Source organism: Aquarana catesbeiana, unplaced genomic scaffold (genome assembly GCF_042186555.1).
Source record: "Aquarana catesbeiana isolate 2022-GZ unplaced genomic scaffold, ASM4218655v1 unanchor231, whole genome shotgun sequence".
Taxonomy (NCBI): Eukaryota; Metazoa; Chordata; class Amphibia; order Anura; family Ranidae; genus Aquarana; species Aquarana catesbeiana.
In genome coordinates this window covers 100,491-119,938 of record NW_027362659.1, presented here as the reverse complement: position 1 = coordinate 119,938, position 19,448 = coordinate 100,491, and the positions used below count along the sequence as shown (strand labels likewise).

The 19,448-nt window shown below is 43.6% G+C and overlaps 1 protein-coding gene and 1 pseudogene across 1 annotated transcript in view; one reads left to right on the top strand and one right to left on the bottom strand.

Annotated features, from left to right (window-relative positions):
* The window catches only part of LOC141121784 (uncharacterized), a 139,082-nt gene that overhangs the window by 26,884 nt on the left and 92,750 nt on the right, over positions 1-19,448 (bottom strand). The gene's annotated exons all lie outside the window — the stretch shown is intronic.
* LOC141121787 (5S ribosomal RNA) lies at positions 16,575-16,693 on the top strand (annotated as a pseudogene).

Genomic DNA, 19,448 nt, shown 5'->3' with positions numbered 1-19,448 from the left:
GGGGGTGGGTCTTTAATCACTGAGGGGTCAGTTATGGCTGGGAGAGATCTACCGTTGAGGGAGGGGACTATTGTTGCTGGCTGCTGGAGAGTCTATTGATGCTGCCTGTGAGGAGCTCTGTCGTTGCTGCCGGGGGAATTTTGTTTCGGGTGCCCCATTCTTAGTGTTGGGATCTATTGTTGCTAGAGGGGGCTTTATTGTTACTGGCTACAGGGGATCTATTTTACTGCTTTTCTTGTTATCATTAACAAATTCCATACAAATTACTTATCACCACAAAATTATACTTGGTTCTGTATTCTCTAAAAGGGCAGTAATGGGAGGTAGGTAGAGGGTGCTCGGAGGTGGGTAGAAGCGGAGAAAAGGGGTGACTCAGAAAGGGGGAGTTCCTGCACCTATTCTCTGATAAAAAAAAAAGCCCTGCAGCAAAATCAAAGGTGCCAAAATGTCTCCCCCCCCCCGAGCAGTAATATATTTCTATCCCCCTTGGTGGGAGTGGAGATGACCCATCTATAAGGATATACAGTACATACACACACAGCACAAGGCCGTGTTCACACTACAAGATGTTTATTGAGCTGCAGTTCCTCTGATCTCCACAAGGTGGTGATCTCACCTCTACCCAGACAGGAAGTCTCTATGGAAGACAGACAGGAAGTGATGTCAGATACAGACAAGACAATCCATGAGGTAGAAAGGAGACGTTGCTGGAAAAGGCAGTAGAGGAGGTAATAAGATCTTATTTTCTATTTACACCCAGTAACCCCCCGTCATGTCCGTCCTCTTCCTCCATAGTCACTGTGATGTCTTTTATCTCCAGCAGATGACGATACACACATATATAGTGTGGAAACCTAGATTAACCCCTTCAGGGGGATCAGTTGATGATTATATTTTGCTATTTTACATGGTTCAATTTATTTCATTCAGCCAACGGGCAGAGCAACAACAAACTGAACACATTGGAGGGGGATGGGGGAATCCTCCCCGCTGCACTATTGTATTCTGACAATGGGGGGCGCTCCTCCGCTCTCAGAATACACAGATCAGTGATGAAGCTATTGGCTGCAGCCGCTGATCGAGTGACTTTTATCCGGCAGTGACCACACATGGATGGAAATGTGACCGATCCCTGCTGAACCAGCTGAATTTCCATGTCTCTATGGTCACCATAAGTGACTTCCTCCCCTCCCCCTCATCTCCTTCATTATGTAAGTCATGCTGAGATAATCTCCCATTGGCTGAGCAATATTCTCATTTGTCTCTGAGCTCCTTCTTGCTATTCCTCGTCCTGCCTGTTGTTTCCTTGGATTGATTTTCTGTGTAGTGACCCCGGCTTCATCTCTTGGATGCGCTCGTCTGTTGCTTACCTGTCTTGTTGAATAATGCCTCCCTTTGGATAATGCATCCAACGAACTGTGCATGCGCAGTACGTAACGCCACTCCAACTGATAGCATGATCAGCTGACATGACGTTTACACTTTGCATGCGCAGTTCGTCGGAGACATTATTTGACGAGAGTCAAACCACGGAGAGCATGGAGGGTGTGAGAATCTACATGTCAGATTCTGCTTCGTTCTCTGCACATGCGCGCCACATCATAGGCGGAAGACTATTGGTATTGGGCTGATTGGGGGTGTGTTAATGTGTGTGTCATAGGTGGAAAACTATTGTTATTGGGTGGATTGTGGGTGTGATCTTGCAGCGCGAATTTTGGTGGTTTTTGGCCAAGGACAGTGGTTGTTTTTGGGCGGATTTGGTGTTGCAGGACGATGGAGGTTGCAGGCATATTGTCGTGAGTACAGGACATGTATACACCTGATGTAAAGGGGGCGCTCTGATGGGGACATCTGATGTAAAAGGGGGCGCTCTGATGGGGACATCTGATGTAAAAGGGGGCGCTCTGATGGGCACATTTTGTTGTGCCCATCAGAGTGTTCCTTAGCAGAAAATTTCCCATCAGCATGCCCCTAATTTATGTCAAGGGGCACTCTGATAGGCAGATTTTATGTTAAGGGGCATGCTGATGGGCACATCTACAATCTTTCTGAGTCATAGCACGGACTAAAGATTCGGACCTCAGCCCAAAGAAAATTTTAGGGACCAGACCTCATTGAATTTTAATGTAATACCCCTGCTATAGGTGATCCCTATATAATGGGATAAGGGGTCTCAGGAGCTCTGTGTGTGCATATGAAGAGGATATAGTGGGCTGTGTGCATGTATGGGACACATGTTGGACTCTGTGGACATCTCTAGAGAACCCCTGTAAGGAGCAGTGTAGTAGTTGTATGTTGTATGCATAGAGGACTGTGTATTGTTAGGGGACCCCATACAGATCATTATGTATACACATACAAGGGACCCCCCCATACAGATTATTATTTACACACACACACACACACACACACACGGGACCCCTCATACAGATTATATATATAAAAATGGCGGTAGCGACGGGTGGTGCGGTAAACTACCACTGCTTGCTCAGGCTCACCCTGGCCCCTCTAAGCCATAGGGGGAAAATCCCTAAGGAAAGAAGAAAGAACCCCCCCCCTTACCCATCCTACCTGGAGCCTGGCTGGAGGAGCGTACAGCGTGGATACTGAGACAGACGGAACAGGCATGAAAGGTATGTGCTCTTGACGGCCCCCGGTGGTGACAATAGGCATAGCATACATTTACTTAAAGGAGACGCCCACACACGCCTCACACAGGCTATAAAGTGCACTCTCTTTCAGGTGCACACAGCCTATGGATGGACACAGAGCTGACGGGCGCATGTGAGGTGGGACACAGGCATTTTCCCAGGCAGCATTTGCTTAAACACCAGACTGGGCATTGGTAGCAGCGGCAGTTGCTGAACTACATCACTCAGCAGTCAGTGTTTTTTGTGGTACCTCTACCTTTGTTGTTTGGCACTATGGGTAGAAGAGGTACAAATACCCTGAAAAATAGAGGCTCTAAGGGATCTCCCTCAGGCTCTGAGGACCCCATCTTCTGCAGCACCTTCCCCCTCTGAAGGACCTGGGATGGCTGGCCAGGGTGAGCCGTCGGGGTCAGGGGTTGCATCTGCTTCTGGCACTTCAGCCCCTGTTTACATTACGCAGGAGGTTTTTTCCTCAACCATTTATGGATTAGAGGAAAGACTAATGGCCTTAATCGCATCTTCACTCAGTGGAAGAAAACGCACTAGGTCTCCCTCTGTCACCCAGGACCCTCAAGCAGAGGAACTCTGGGGAAAAAGGAGAGGAATCCCTCTCAGAGGATCAGGATGAGACTAATAATTCCTCTTCTACCATTTAAGAAAAGGAGTAAACGTCCCTCTTTTAAACGGCTCTTTCCCCAGTGCCAGAAGCATCAGCCTCCAGGCAGTCGCGACGGCCTCCTCCGTCAGGCTCAAGAAATAAATTTCAAAGTCGACCCTAGGAACTAAAGAAGTGCTGGGCGAAGAAGCCTACTAGACAAGATGCTAAAGCCTCTCTTTATGAAGGAGCGCCCCCGCTCGCTCGGGTGGGGGGAAGACTGCTACAGTTCTCAAGGCTCTGGCAGGAAGATTTCCAGGACAGATGGGTGATCTCCACGGTAACTCTAGGTTACAAACTGGAGTTCCGAGAATTCCCCTCTCCTCGTTTCCTCAGATCAAATGTCCCCAGAGATCCAGAGAAAAAGAAGTCTCTCCTTCTAGCGTTGGAGCGACTATTGTCGCAAAAGGTCATCGTGGTTGTTCCCACAGAAGAGCAGGGATTGGGGTTTTATTCAAACCTTTTCACGGTTCTAAAACCAAATGGAGATGTCAGACCCATTCTGGATCTAAAGGATCTAAACCGATTCCTAAAGATTCGGTCCTTTCGCATTGAATCAATTCGATCTGTAGTCTCCATCCTACAAGGAGTCAATAGACATCAAGGATGCGTACCTGCATGTGCCTATTTTCCCTGCTCATCAAAAGTACTTGCGTTTTGAAGTAGAAAAACGCCACTTTCAGTTTATAGCCCTGCCTTTCGGGCTAGCCACTGCACCTCGGGTGTTTACACAGATCTTGGCTCCTCCTCTGGCCAGAATAAAGGCCCAAGGTATAACTGTCATAGCATACCTAGACAACCTGCTCTGGATAGACCGGTCGGTAGCCCGCCTGGACCAGAACTTGGTAACCACAGTCAACTACTTGGAATACCTAGGTTGGATTCTCAACTTGGAAAAGTCTTCTTTAAAACCAGTAAGAAGACTAGAGTATTTGGGTCTGGTCATAGATACAAGCCAACAGAAGGTATTTTTACCTCAGGCAAAGATCAGTGTCATAAAGGAACTGATTCAGGTAGTCAGGACAAAGAAGGGTCCTTCTATTCGCCTTTGTATGAGACTGCTGGGAAAGATGGTGGCTTCATTCGAAGCAGTTCCCTATGCTCAGTTTAATTCAAGACTACTGCAACACAGTATCCTGTCTGCCTGGAAAAAGAAGGTGCAGGCATTGGATTTTCTGATGCGTCTGTCTCCTACAGTGCGTCAGAGCCTCAGTTGGTGGTTAATATCCAAAAATCTGCAAAAAGGGAAATCCTTTTTACCGGTTACCTGGACAGTGGTAACAACGGATGTCTTTCGGGTTGGGGAGCAGTTCTGGAACAGTCAGCGGTCCAAGGGAGATGGTCCAAAACCGAGAGGATTTTACCTATCAACGATCTGGAGATCCGTGTGCCGTATCTGCCCTAAAGGCCTGGATTCTCAGGCTACAGGGTCGCCCTGTCAGGATCCAGTCCGACAATGCCACAGCGGTGGCTTATATCAATCACCAAGGAGGCACCAGGAGTTGTGCAGCTCAGGGAGAAGTGAACCAGATTTTAGTCTGGGCAGAAAAGCATGTGCGATGCATATCGGCAATTTTCATTCCGGGGATAGAGAACTGGCAGGCGGACTATTTGAGTCGCCAGCAGTTAGTCCCAGGGGAATGGTCTCTTCTCCCCGACGTCTTCTTGGCCATATGCCAAAGATGGGGGGTTCTGGATGTAGATCTCTTTGCATCCAGATTCAACAAGAAAATCAACAAATTTGTGGCAAGAACAAAGGATCCTCTTGCATGCGGGACAGATGCATTGGTGACTCCGTGGCATCGATTCTCACTGATTTATGCATTCCCTCCTATTCTGCTAATGCCACGACTCCTTCGCAGGATCACGCAGGTAAAGAGGTCGGTACTTCTGGTGGCCCCAGCTTCGCCCAGAAGGGCTTGGTATGCAGAAATAGTAAAAATGACAGTAGGTTCCCCGTGGACCCTACCGTCACGTCCAGACCTGTTATCCCAAGGTCCAGTGTTCCATCCTGCCTTACAAGCGCTAAATTTGATGGTTTGGCTATTGAAACCCACGTTCTGAAGAGTCGTGGGTTTTCAGGTCCTGTGATCTCTACCTTGATCAATGCAAGGAAGCCAGCTTCCAGAGTGATTTATCATAATCTGGAAAACCTATGTATCCTGGTGTGAATCCAGGGGTTGGCATCCCAGAAAATATGTGATAAGCAGAATTCTTGACTTTCTGCAAATGGGATTAGAGATGAAGCTGGCCTTGAGTACCATCAAGGGCCAAGTCTCGGCCTTGTCAGTATTATTTCAAGGGCCGCTTGCTTCGCATTCTTTGGTCCGAAGCTTTATACAGGGGGTAACACGTCTTAATCCTCCGGTTAAGGCGCCCCTAAACCCCTGTGCCCTGGGACTTGAATTTAGTTCTGTCAGTTTTACAGAAACAGCCTTTTGAACCAATACATCAAATTCCCTTGGTCTTGTTGACAAGGAAGTACATTTTTCTGGTAGCCATTTCTTCTGCTAGAAGAGTATCAGAATTAGCAGCTCTTTCCTGTAAAGAGCCTTATTTAATCATGCACAAGGATAGAGTGGTATTGCGCCCTCATCCTAGCTTTCTACCGAAGGTGGTTTCAGATTTTCATTTAACCACTTCAAAACCAGCCTCGTTTTGGATTTTAGGTGTTTAAGAGTTTAAAACAGGTTTTTTTGCTAGAAAATTACTTAGAACCCCCAAACATTATATATTGTTTTTTTTCTAACACCCTAGAGAATAAAATAGCGGTCATTGCAATACTTTTTTTTGCACCGTATTTGCGCAGCGGTCTTCTAAGCGCACTTTTTTTTGGAAAAAATTCACTTTTTTGAAAAAAAAAAGACAACAGTAAAGTTAGCCCAATTTTTTTTTATATTGTGAAATATAATGTTACGCCAAGTAAATTGATACCCAACATGTCACGCTTTAAAATTGCGCCCGCTCGTGGAATGGCGTCAAACTTTTACCCTTAAAAATCTCCATAGGCGACGTTTAAAAAATTCTACAGATTGCATGTTTTGCGGTACAGAGGAGGTCTAGGGCTAGAATTATTGCTCTCACTCTACCGGTCGCGGTGATACCTCACATGTGTGGTTTGACCACCGTTTTCATATGCGGGCGCTACTCACATATGCGTTCGCTTCTGCGCGTGAGCTCGTCGGGACAGGGCGCTTTAAAAAAATTTTTTTTTTTTTTTAATTATTTTATTTTACTTTATTTTATTTATTTTTTCACTGTTTTTAAAAAAAAAATAATTTGGATCACTTTTATTCCTATTACAAGGAATGTAAACATCCCTTGTAATAGAAAAAAGCATGACAGGTCCTCTTAAATATGAGATCTGAGGTCAAAAAGTCCTCAGATCTCATATTTAGACTAAAATGCAAAAAAAAAAAAAAAAAAAAGTCGTTTAAAAAAATGACACAAAAAAATTGTGCCTTTAAGAGAAGTGGGCGGAGCCGTCGTAATGACGTCGCTCCGGCCGTCACATGGTATAGAGACGGGTGGGGGCCATCTTGGCCTCACTCGTCTCAGTACCTCAGCGGTGACAGGTCCCGATCTCCTCCGCCGCTACCGACGGCTCCGGTAAGCGGCGGAGGGTGCGGGAGAGCGGCGGGAGGGGGGGTGGCACCTCTCCCGCCACCGATAACGGTGATCTCGCGGCGAACCCGCCGCAGAGACCACCATTATCGTGTACAGAATCGCCGGCCCTAAAGATGGATACCTCGGTTGTGGCAGCAGCTGCTGCCGTTACCGAGATATCCATCTTTAAAACAGAGGACGTCAATATACAGTGGGCGGTCGGGAGGCGGTTAAACAAAGATATTGTTCTACCTTCCTTTTTTCCAGATCCCTGTTCTACGGAAGAAAGGTCACTACATTCTTTGGATATAGTAAGCGCAGTCAAAGCCTATCTGGAAGCAACTGCTCAAATTTGCAAAACAGATGTTTTGTTTGTGTTGCCAGAAGGTCCCAATAGAGGACAGGCAGCGTCAAAGTTTACCATTTCAAAATGGATTTGACAAGTGATTGTTCAAGCTTATGGTTTGAAACAGAAGATTCCTCCGTTTCAGATCAAGGCACACTCCACAAGGGCTATTAGTGCTTCGTGGGCGGTGCATCACCGGGCCTCTATGGCTCAAATCTGTAAGGCCGCAACCTGGTCTTCAGTTCATACATTCACCAGATTCTATCAGGTGGATGTGGGAAGGCATGAGGATATCGCCTTTGGGCGTAGTGTGCTGCAGGCAGTGGTACAGGGTCCTCAGGTCTGATTACACCCTACTTTGTTGTGGTTCCCCTGCCCTCAGATAGCATTGCTCTGGGATATCCCATCAGTAATTACTGAGGCTCTGTGTCCCGTGATGTACGAGAATGAAAATAGGATTTTTTATAACAGCTTACCTGTAAAATCCTTTTCTTTTGAGGTACATCACGGGACACAGAGGTCCCACCCCTCTTCTAATACACTTATATTGCTTTGCTACAAAACTGAGGTATCCCCAGTAAGAGGAGGGATTATATAGGGGGTTGAACTTCCTATCTAGGGTGTACCAGTGTCCAATCACCTAGTGATACCCTATATTACCCATCAGTAATTGCTGAGGCTCTGTGTCCTGTGATGTACCTCAAAAGAAAAGGATTTTACAGGTAAGCTGTTATAAAAAATCCTATTATTGTACCTCTTTCCGTCTCTAAGAACCCCTATTTACACCCGTAGTGGTTCTGCCCCCCTTCACTGTCAAATGGCTGCTGCACTTCAAATCAGTATTCATTCTCAAAATTAATCCATAAAATAAAGCCCTATGGGAGTCACTTTGGGTGGGGTCCCGTGGAACCCAGCTTAGCTTGGAGAGGTAAACCCCTTTTCCAGCTCCCTAGGCCCCCTCTTATGTGTAAATCACCCTTCATTTGACCCCTGTTATCCTGGGGCTTATATTTGTGGTTTGTGTTGAAAGTTGGAGAGGCTCTTTCACTTGGGACCATAATATTTATCAACAATATCCAGAGAAATATGAAGATAAATTAGTTCCACATTTCAGACTTCTAGAATATTGTAGAGTGTCTCATAGACAGACTGAAGTGACGCTAGTAAGGATACAAGTTTGGCACTTGTGGATTTTTGGCTTTTAAATGTGAGTTTTAGCAGTTTTTTCTATTAAACTTTTTTTAAACGGTAACACACTACGAGAGTATTCTTTTCTATACATCCATACCTGGAGGATACACTGTAAGAACACCGTAGAACAGTGGTTCTCAACTCCTGTCCTCAGGACCCACTAACAGGCCAGATTTTAAGTATTACCTTGGGGAGATGCAGACCAGAATACTGCAATCACTGAACAGCAAATGATATCACCTGTGATGTATTTCAGTTATCTTGCAAACCTGGCCTGTTAGTGGGTACTGAGGACCGGAGTTGAGAACCACTGCCGTAGAATCTACACTTCCATTACAGAGAGCAGAGTGCTGGGAAAGTATACATAGGACCCCCAGAGGCGACCCGACAGCATTACCTCACTTTTGAGAGATATCATTATATGCTGTACACCAAGCATATCTCAGGTGAGAGGCTAGAGAGCACAGAGGTGACATGGGAAGAAGTCACCTACTATTATGGACACTCACAAGAAATGCTGAAGGGATACATCATGAGTATTCATTACAGATTTTATTAAGGATGCATATTTGTGACAATTTATTTGTGTCCATCCTTGAGACACATGGTACAATTGTTTGCATTATTGCACAGGAATTGCTGTCAGTTATTATTGCATTTATAGAGTTGATACAATTGTTTGGTTGACAGCGCAACACTATTCATTATTTACTTACCTTACATTTTACCTTTACAGACTTTGCATTTGGTTTTGGTCCGTTGCATAGCAGTCCGGATCTATCAGGCTCCCCGACCAGTGAGTAATATCTGAATAATCCTAATTGCTGGTGCTTATATCAATTTAGATGGATAAAGACCATTATTATTAATGCTTATCTATTGTAATAAGGCTAGTTTTTAATGTTTACCATCCATTGAATGTTCAGTATATTACCAAAGTTGGCAGTTACAGACAGCTGCAAAACATAGTAAGACTGTAAATAGTTTCCTTACCTCTCTAAAACCATTTGTAGTTTTTTTTTTTTTTTTATCAAGATTTGTGCATTTGTTAGTAAGATCTCACACAACCTGTGTGTACAGGTTTTGATGTTCAACATTAGCTGATTGTGGTCTGCTACATTTTTAGGTATGGAGAAAAAGTGGGAAGTGGTTTCTAATTTTCTCTCTGTGGGAGCATACCCATCGGGGTTTTCTAAAAATAAAAAACGCAGCCTTCGGAAGTACGCCTCCAAATTCAGACTAAATGGTGAGTATCAGAAATACAATCTGTCGCAATGGATTGGTAAGATAGCATTTTAATGAATGCAGCTTTTATTGTCCATTTTCATTATAGATGGAAAGCTCTTCTATGGCAAACAAAGAGCCATCCAAACTAAAGAAGAGGCAAAGAAAATCTTTATGGAATTTCATATTTCTCCAACTGGGGGTCACACGGGCATCATAAAGACACGCTCTGCAGTGTGTTCCAGATATTACTGGAATCGCATGACTGTAGAGATTGACAACTGGGTATGCGATCTACTTGTTTTTGTGTATTTACATACTTGTGAAAGCTGCATACATGTTAACAATTGTTTTCTTGAAGGTCCGGGAATGTGAGAAGTGTAAGAAGGTGGAAAAAACGTTGAAAGTTAGCCAGCCATTGGACTTTATTAAGGTAAATGTTCTTAAAGCAGTATCTTATTTTAGATGAGCTACAAAATATATTTCATACATTTAAAAATAATATATTTATATTTTTAATCCTATTAGGTATCGAATGTCTGGGAGCTCGTTGGCATCGACTTAGCAGGACCTATGACAACAACTGTTGATGGATATCAATATATCCTCACAGCAACAGATTATTTTTCAAAATGGGTGGAGGCTTTCCCACTAAAAACTAAATGTGCTGCTGAAGTGGGACAACACCTTTGTTCAATGATCTATAGACACGGTTGTCCCAAAAGAATCCTGTCTGACCAAGGCATAGAGTTTGTCAATCAAGTAGGTGTACTTTCAAAATAGCATTATTGTAAAAATGATTAAGAGTTGTTATCTTTCTACTTTCTTTGTATTTTATACATCCTTATCTTTTTACAGCTCAACAATAGGCTTTGTAGTTTACTTGGCATCGAAAAGAGTGTGATAGCTGTGTACCATCCACAAACCAACGGGCTTGATGAGAAAACAAATGACAACATAAAACGGCAAGTTAACCACTTCAGCCCTGGAAGGATTTACCCCCTTCCTGACCAGGCCATTTTTTTGCGATACAGCACTGCGTCGCTTTAACTGACAATTGTGTGGTCGTGCGATGTTGTACCTATTTATATCCTTTTTTTCCCTACAAATAGAGCTTTCTTTTGGTGGTATTTGATCACCTCTGCAATTTTTTTTTTTTGTGTGATAAATAAAAAAAGAGTGACAATTTTGAAAAAAACAAATTTTTTAACTTTTTGCTATAATAAATATCCCAAATAAAAAAAATCTTCATCAGTTTAGGCCGATCTATATTCTTCTACTTATTTTTGGCAAAAAAATTGCAATAAGGGTTGGTTTGATTGGTTTGCGCAAAAGTTATAGCGTCTTCAAAATAGGGAATAGATTTATGGCATTTTAATATTTTTTACTAGTAATGGCAGCGATCTGGGATTTTTATCAGGACTGTGACATTGCGGCGGACAGATCGGACACTTTTGACACTTTTTTGAGACCACTGGCATTATTGCATTGATAGGTGTTATAAAAATGCACTGATAACTGTATAAATGACGCTCTAGGGGACCGATCAAGGGGTTAAATGTGTTTCCTGACTGTGTTCTAACTGTGGGAGGGATGGGACTGACTTGGGGAGGAGATCTATATATATATATATAGATATATATCTATATATCTATAAATATATATAGATATATCTATATAGATCTATAGATATAGATATCTATATCTATAGATCTATATAGATATATCTATATAGATATATCTATATATATATCTATATAGATATATCTATATATCTATATCTATATCTATATAGATATATATATATATATAGATATATCTATATATATATATATATATATATATATATATATATATATAGATATATCTATCTATATATATATATATATATATATATATATATATATATATATATATATATTCTAGAAACACATGATCTGTCTCCTCTCCCCTGATAGGACGTGGAATGGGATTTGTGTGTTTACACACACAATAAGGGTACGTTTTGTTTACACACACAAATCCCCGTCCTTGCTCTCTCAGGAGCGATCGCGGGTTCCCCAATGAAGATCGCGGCTGCCGGGCAAGAGCATCAGCTCCTCAGGGGTGCATGCCCCCTATACTCAAAGTACCCGCCGTACAGCTACAGCGATTTGCACAGGAGTGCCATTCTGCCGGCAGTCAGCAAGTGGTTAAATTCCAATTCTGGTTTAATAATGTTTTTATTACAATTTATTCTTCGTTTTATTTTTGCATTCCACTGGTTTTCAGTAGTGCACCTTTTATGTCAAGAAGTATTGTACTGATTTCAAGCGTTAAAAATGTGTTTATTAATTTAGCTAATCATTTTTATTTATTTTTTTTGTCATTGTAGAGCTCTTACAAAATTAGTGAACGAGAAGCAGGATAACTGGGACATCTACTTGGAAGCAACTTTATTTTCGTTGAGGTCCACAGTGCAAACCACCACAAAATATTCTCCTTTTGCTCTGATGTATGGAAGGGAGGTCGTTTTCCCCTCAGAGGTTCCTGTTGACATGACGGTTAGTTATATTTCTGTCTGAAATAAAATATTTTGCTCATAGTAATTTTACAAATCTTATCTGCGATGCATTCAATTTAGAAGTGGCTGTGAGTGCTAAGCAGTGTTCATTTTGGTAGTAAATTTTGATTCAGTTTTAGACTTTGATCTTTTGACTAAAATGGCATTTTAGTTTTAGTCCCATTTTAGTCTTCTGCAATTGTTTTAATTTTAGTTGTATTTAGTCAACTAAATCTCCAGTACATTTTAGTCGACTAAAATCTAATCTGTTTAGTTAAATAATGCATTATTTAAGCATTTCTCTACAATTTCAAAACTCATCATACACTCCTGGAGTAAAAAAAAAAAAACTAATATGTTATTTATGAATTAAACAAACTACACAGACATAGATTTAGCCGTCTTTACTCTGTAAAACCAAGTTTTATTACAAAAATATAGCTTTTTTTGAGTCACACATCTTCATTCCTTTGTAACAGGGAGCTGGCTACGTTACCTGCAGTATCAGAAATCTGTAACATTAAACATTGAACAGAACTCTGTAACATTGCAGCAGTGAGACTGTTTCCTTCTAGTGGCAGCAAAGACTGTGTTATTACATCCTGCCAACAGAGTGATTAACACCAGGAAGCAAAGCATACAGGGAAGCCTGCTCGTGCAGATTTATCCAGAGGATATCTGGAGGGACACCTGCGGATAGCTCCCTTTGGTTGTTCTGCGGCAGCCTGGAGGCCCCTCTTATCCCATCCATCCTGCAGAGGCTTCAGATTCGGGGGGAGCCATGATGCGGTGGAGACCTGATGTCATCCTTTGAGCCACATTCCTGAGAGATCATCATCAGACACTTTATACAGACATCTTTACTCTCCATTGTCTGCTGTTGTGTATAGTTCCACAGAAAGCAATATCATTAAATCAGTGATCACTGGGAAGTCAAGTCTACGTTTATTTACACAGGAAGATTGTTTGCTGTTATTCACAACTGATTAATTCAGCTACTTTGCTTTATCATCCAAAGTCTCGTTGCCTGCAAATAAACATCAAAGAGCTAGCTGAAGAACAACCGGATTGCCACAGCAACACAGGACTACCTCACCTCCCTCCTCACTTTAGGGATTCATCTTTTACTGAAGCCCATAGAGCTATAAAACACCAAGAACTCTCTGAAAGAGCAGATTGAATTACATTACAGTTTATTTTTGCTAAAAGTTGTACTTGTTTATTTACTGTTCTGCATTTATGTGTGGAGGAACAGGAGAGAGGGGTCTGACACTCATAGGAGCCATTCCTTTGCTCTCTTGGAGCCTGCTCACATAGGCATTAGATGCGCTTGGTTGAGCACGGAGATCATAGTTCTTACTGATAAAATGTTCAATATTTGATATGCAATTGCCATTTGGTTATTGATTACGTTCCTATAAGGGATACCTTTCTAAACTGTAACAGTTCATGTTGCTCACCTTTAAATACTTTTATATTATGAGTAAAGATACCTTTTGGTTTACCACAGTTGTGTTTCTTCTCTACTGCTGTGTTTTGCACTAATACTGCATATTAGGTGTACCAGAGGGGTTGGGACTGTTTTTGGGGTTGAGAGGCAGAGTACGGAACCAAATATATTTAAGCAGCTCCTCCAGGGGTAGAGTTACACCTTGCTATAAGTGCATGCTACTTTTCTGTTGTTGAGAATAAGTAGCCCAAAGCCCATTCACACACTGCACAATCAGTTAAATCACTATGTGGACAAATGCTTGCACTAGTGGGACATCTCAAAGATGAAGATCTTAAGCATTATAACAGACAATAGGAGTAATATGGTGGCAGCAGTTAAACCAACTGCAGCAGCAGAAGAATCACCCAGCTCTAGGGAGGAAGTGACTGTGAGTCCAAAATGAATGATCTGTGGTGAGCTATTTTTAATTTCTTAATCGTACATCACGGGACACAGAGCCATAGTAATTACTATGTAGGTGATGGACACTGGCACACCCTAAGAGAGGAAGTCCACTCCCTATATAACCCCTCCTACTACTGGGAGTACCTCCTTTTTTTTTGCCAGTGTCTAAGGTGTTGATCACGCGTAAAGATGTGCTGAGCTCCACCGGAGCAATCCTTGCTGGGGCTAGCTCTGCAGCCGGATCCTTTCAAAGTGTCTTTTTAGGCCGAATTGAATGGTACCCGGGCCCTCGTGGCGGAAGAATTGAGGTTTAGCCGGTAACGCTTCTCTTTCTAGAGAGCTGGACCCCGGGATCCAGTGCTTTTGGTTTTTTCAGCCATAAGTTTTCTCTGGCGGGGTACTATTATGGGTCCAGGAGTGCGGATCCCCCTAAAAAAGGGGCCCCAGTTCCTGAAGGTTTTTTAAACGGAGCCCACCGTTAGGGGTGAAGATTGGGTTTTACCACAGAAATCTCTGCGGCGGGAAAGGTAAGTGGAGACTTCTGAGAAATTTTAAAGTTTCTTATGAATTGTCTCCTTTTTAAAAAGTAAATGTTGTCATGCCTAAAAGTCACCACTGGGGGCTGTATAGAGCATGTACCTTGTCATGCTTTCTCAGGTCCTGCTGTGTCAGCAGAAGCTGCAGCTTCCTCCGGCTAGCAGTCACAGGACTCCGGTAAGATGTTGGGGGGGGATTTTTCTCTAAAAAAAAACACCCCCCACCCGGACAAAAGCTCTCCCCCCTCTGAGTAGAGAGAGAAGCCAGAACAATCGGCGGATGCCGCTCCGTTCTCCACCGCCTCTGTGCGGCAGTTTATCACAGCCCTCCTCCTCGCCACCCTCCCCTCACACACATGCTTATCCTGTCGGATTGGAGGTTTGCGCTCACGTGGGAAAACGCTCTTTTTTTAGAAAAGAGGAGGGGGGCACGGTGGGAACATGGAGAGGGCATGGTTTAGCGCGGTGTTGGCGTGCAGCAACGTCCAGCGCAGCTGTCGGAGAGACACATTAAGCTAAAAAGGGGCATATAAGTGGTGACACAGGTATTCCTTTGGCACATTTACTGAAGCATCAGGCTGAGCGTTAATAGCAGCGACAGTTGCTGGACTATTTGCTCAAGCAGTGAATGTGATTTCATCTGGTATTACCTCTGCATTTGTGCATCGGGTTATGGTCAGAAAGGGAGGTAGAAACACCCCAAAAAGGGCTCAAAAGGGACTCCTTCAAGCTCTAAACAGCCTAAATTAATCTCTACAATGGCATCCCCCCCTGAGAGGGGGTGGGCCGGTCAGAGTAAGCCATCGGGGCTATCAAATATTGCAATTGTTTTCAATAGTTTTTTCCTCACGCCATAATAGGATTGGCTAGCGGCTTTAATCGCATCCCAGAATGGGATAAAATGCGACAGGTGCCTTTCCATTACCCAGGACCCTCAAACTGAGGATCTGAGGGTGTGAGAAGATGAATTTCCCTCAGGGGACCGTGGAGAGGCTGATGACTCCTCTTCTGAGGGGTCAAATCCACAGGGATCAGCTTCACAATCTGAAAGATTGATGGTGCATTTTTGCTACTCTTCATTGAGTTGGTTAATATGCCCACTTTTTGTTTGGGTTCACTAAAGCCTCCCCAAGCTGTGCATGCTTTTCCTGTCCATTCATTGCTGGAAAGGCTTATGTATTCTGAGTGAGATCACCCAGATAAGCATTTTTTTCCTCCTATAACACTCTATCCTATGGAGGAAAAATACACTAAGAAGTGGGAGATGCCAGCAATTGTCGCTGCTATATCCTCTGTGAATACAAGTTTGTCCGATGGACAATGCTCAAATGCTTAGGGATCCAACGGATAAGAAGTTGCAATTCCTATTATAAAAAAAAAAAAAAATTTCTCTGATGACTCAACCTGCGCTAGCAGCAGTTGGTGTATGTCAGTCATTGAGAGGCCAGTTTAAACAGGTGCTCAAGGTTATTCCTGATCAGCAGGCCAGGTTTTAGCTGAGTTACCAGCGGCATTATGTTTGGCAATAGACGCCATGTGAGATTCTATTCTTCAAGCCTCGCACCTTACGCTTGGGCTGGTGGATAGGCATAGAATCTTGTGGTTGAAAGATTGGTCAGCCAAAGCGTCATGCAAAGCTCCTGGCTAGTTTTCCTTGTCGGTGAACAGCTGTTTGGGGATAAATACATCCAAAAAATTTCTAGTGGAAAAAGTACCCTTTTGCTAGTTAGGAAGAGGCGTAATTATGTTTCATTTAAACAAGCTCTTTCTCCAGTGCCAGGAGCATCTGCCTCCAGGCAGTCACGATGGCCTCTGCCGTCAAGTTCAAGAGGGGAACTGGAGCCTCCTTATGAGGGGGCGCGCGCTCGCTCAAGTGGGGGGAATACTTCTGCAATTCTCACGGGTCTGGTAAGAAGAGTGTCGGGAGTCTACGGCCACATCACCCTGAAAGTGCCCGATCTCATCTGATCTCAGAGGCTTAGCAGAGTCGGGCCTGGTCAGTACCTGGATGGGGGACCACCCAGGAATACCAGGTGCCATAGGCTGCAGATAGGTGACTTCCTCAATAACTCTAGGGTACAAACTTGAGTTCCAAAAGTCACCGTCTCCTCATTTTCTCAGATTCCAGAGGAAAAGAAGTCTCTCTTTCAAGCATTGGACCATGTTTTGCCTCAAAAAATTGATTTTAGTGGTTCCCATGCAAGAGCAGGGATTGGGGTTTTATTTAAACCTTTTCACGGTACCAAAACCAAATGGGTAATTCAGACCCATTGTAGACCTCAAAGATCTAAACATGGTTTCCGAATATCCACTCTTTTCGCATGGAGTCTATCCGATCGGTGGTCTCTGTCCTACAAGGTGGAGAACTTCTGGTGTCAATAGACATCAGGGATGCATACCTCCATGTACCTATATTTCCTGCTCACCAGAAATATCTATGTTTCGAGGTAGAAAATCTTCATTTTTTAGTTTGTAGCTTTGCCTTTCAGTCTAGCTACTGCACCTCAAGTATTTACAAAGGTCCTGGCCCCTCCTGTAGCCGGATAAAGGGCCCAAGGTATAACGATTATAGCTTACCTAGACGATCTGCTCTTGATAGATCAGTCGGTAGCCCACTTAGACCAAAGTATGATCTACAGTCATCTACCTGGAATACCTAGGTTGGATTCTCAAACTAGAGAAATCCTCCTTAAAAAAACTATCAAGGAGATTAGAATACCTGGGTCTGATTATTGATACAGCCTAGACAAGGGTATTCCTGCCCCAGGCAAAGATCAGGGCCATAAAGGAACTGATTCAGGTGGTCAAGGCAAAGAAGAATCCTTCTATTCGACTTTGCATGAGGTTGTTGGGAAAGATGGTGGCTTCATTCGAGGCCGTTCCTTATGCTCAGTTTTATTGAGGCTGCTGCAAAACTATATGTATCTTATCGGCTTGGAACAAGAAGATCCAAGCTCTAGATTTCCCAATGTATCTGTCTCCAGGGTGCGCCGAAACATCAGTTGGTGGTTGTTAACCAAGATTTTGCAGAAGAGAAAATCTTTCCTACCAGTTACTTGGAAGATGGTAACAATGACCTTGCCCATCAACATTCTAGAGATCTGGGCAGCGCGCTTGGCCCTGAGGGCCTGGACATTCAGGTTATGGAATTGTCTTGTCAGGATCCAATCTGACAATTCCACAGTAGTGGCCTTTATCAATCACCAGGGGGGGCACGAGAAGTCGTGCGGCCCAGAAAGAGGTGAATCATATCTTAACTTGGGCAGAAAACAATGTACCTTGCCTATCAGCAGTCTTCATTCCGGGAATAGAAAATTGGCAGGCAGACTACTTGAGTCGCCAGCAGTTGTTCCCGGGAGAATGTTCCCTTCATCGCGATATCTTCGTGGCCATACACCGAAGATGGGGGATCCCAGACGTAGATCTGTTTGCGTCCAGGTTCAAAAAGAGAATCGACAACTTTGTGTCAAGAACAAAGGATATGCTAGCACGTGGAACAGATGCCTTAGTATTCCCGGGTAATCGGTTCTCACTGATTTATGCTTTTCCTCTTATTCTGCTGCTTCCTCGACTGCTTTGCAGGATCAAGCAGGAAGGGAAATCGGTGATTCTTGTGGCCCAGAAGATCTTGATATACAGAGATCATAAAGATGGCGGTAGGGGACTCGTGGACCCTACCACCACGTCCAGACCTTCTCTCGCAAGGTCCGGTATTCCATCCTACCTTACAATGCTAAATTTAACGGTTTGGCTATTGAGACTCACATTCTGAGGAAGCGTGGCCTGTCAGGTCCAGTGGTATTTACCTTGGTTAATGCAGAGAAGCTGGCTTCCAGAATCGTAGATTATAGAGTCTGGAAAGCCTATGTCTCCTGCTGTAAATTCAGGGGTTGGCACCCCAGGAAGAATGTCATAGGTAAAATTCTTGACTTCTGTAGATGGGGTTAGAAATAAAGCTGGCCTTGCGTACTATCAAATGCCAGGTTTCAGCCTTATCGGTAGTATTTTAACAACCATTTGCTTCGCATTCTTTGGTTCGTAGCTTATTCATGGGGTAACACGCTCACCCCTGAACCCTTGGAACTTGAATTTAGTTTTGTCGGCATTGCTGAAACAGCCTTTTTGAGCCGATACAGCATACTGCCTTGGTCCTTTTGACAAGGAAACTAATTTTCTGGTAGCCATATCTTCTGCAAGAAGGGTAACAGAGTTGGTTGCTCTTTCTTGTAAAGAGCCATATTTGATTATTCACAAGGATAAGGTAGTATTGCATCCTCATCCTAACTTTCTACCGAAGGTAGTGTCTAGTTTTTATCCATACCAGGATATTGTTCTACCTTCATTTTTCCCAGAACCCTGTTCTACAGAAGGGAGATTATTACATTCTCTTGATGTGGTGAGAGCACTCAAGGTCTACTTAAAGGCGACTGCTCAGATTAGAAAAACTGTTTTTTTTTTGCCTAAAGGTCCCAGAAAAAGGACAGGCAGCATCAAAATCTACTATACTAAATGAATTCAGCAAGTAACTGTTCAGGCTTATGGTTTAAAGAGGAGGATTCCACCCTCTCAAATCAAAAGCGCACTCTTCTAGGACTGTTAGTGCTTCATGGGAGCAGGGGCAGATCCAGGGGGGGGCAACGGGGCAATTGCACCTCCCGAGAACATACGAGCAGGTGAGCCCTGAGCCGGCGGGTGAGCGAGTAATCATGCCGCCGGCCCGGAGCGGGTGGCTGGCGTGTGACTGAGGCTGAGCGAGGCAGCGAGCAGGCAGGTGTTGAAGCCACTCTCCTTCTGATAATG